The following is a 1456-nucleotide window of genomic DNA, read 5'->3' on the forward strand; positions in this document are numbered from 1 at the left end:
TCAAATGAAATGTGTTGGTTAATAAAAGAGAAGAGGCGGCAGATATATGGAATGGAAACAAAAAAGAAGTGTGCGTGCGTGGATACAGTTATAAGCAAGGTGATGATCAGAGAGGGAACAAGTACAAGAAAAGAAGCCGAAACGAGTGACAGAAGAAAACCCAATAGGGGTGGTGTTGGTCACGTGCAGTGCTCGTGATTTGGGTCGGCAAATCCACACCCTTCATCACCAAGTTTTACTCCACTCTCTGGGGACCACCGAAGACTTAACCTCCCCACCTAGCTCTATCAAGTATCAACATTTACCTGTTGAGTACAAGGCAAGCAAATTAACATCTCTGGGCTCCCACGTGTCTTCCAGGGTGGGTGCTTAAACACTATGATTAGTCACGAAAGACACGTAGACATCTTCATTCATGGACACGTTGGAATACATTACGGAGTTATTTTTTACTTGGGTGTGATGTGGAACAGGAAAAGTAGAGATGCATAGGAACTTGAAGAACAGAAGGCTGGGTCTGGGTCAGCGGGGCAGGTATTAGTCACGCCTTATGAATATGTCATAGTGCTCCATGAGCTAAACCTATTTCTCTGCGTACAGTGGTGGTCTCTGTTAATCCAGCATAGATCTTAAAATATTTTTGCATTAAAAAATAGAAAAGTCTAGGAGACAGCAATTTTATTGAATTTTGGCTAACATATAACCAGCAGAGAAATGTGAGTCATTAAATGAAATCTTACACTAATCTCACACCATTAGATCATCATTGATAACTATTTGATGGCTATCAATAACAAAAATTGCTGATCCCTTAACATTGCTCTTAAAAAATATCAGGTATTAATAGTTTAATACTACCTAATTTTATACCTTAAGAAAATTTTAGTTGCCCCTGTTAATTCGAACCCAACCCGAGTCGCACGCTTTATTTTGTCCTAGCGAGTGTGTCTTCTACTCTTCTAACAGAAATAACTTCTTACACCTTCAAACATGTTTAAGCCTCTTACTACTTGGACCAACTTCCATAAAATTTGATAAAATCATTTGATAATAAGTTTTTTATTAATAGAAAATATTGATGTGAATAATGAGATAGTAATATTGATTTTTTTTTACTTAGTAAAATTGAGTTTGAACGACACTAACACTTTATGTTAATAGAAATAAAGCAAATTAACAACATAATAATTTTGTTAACTTCACAATTTTTGTGAAAAATTTTCCCATTACAACTTGCGAATCGCGTTTTACATAAGCCCCAAAACCTTCGAAAATCTAAATTTGGTAGTTTACTTAATTTATTATTATTTTAACTTAGATGGTAAGTTAAAAAAAATTCAGAAATAATATTTAATAATTAATTAATATTATTTTTCTTAAATTTTTTTCTCTTAATCTTTTTTCACTTGTTAATTGATTGCCATGTTAGTTGGTAACAAAATAGTAAATAAAATAG

Source organism: Arachis duranensis, chromosome 5, assembly GCF_000817695.3.
Source record: "Arachis duranensis cultivar V14167 chromosome 5, aradu.V14167.gnm2.J7QH, whole genome shotgun sequence".
NCBI classification, from domain to species: domain Eukaryota; kingdom Viridiplantae; phylum Streptophyta; class Magnoliopsida; order Fabales; family Fabaceae; genus Arachis; species Arachis duranensis.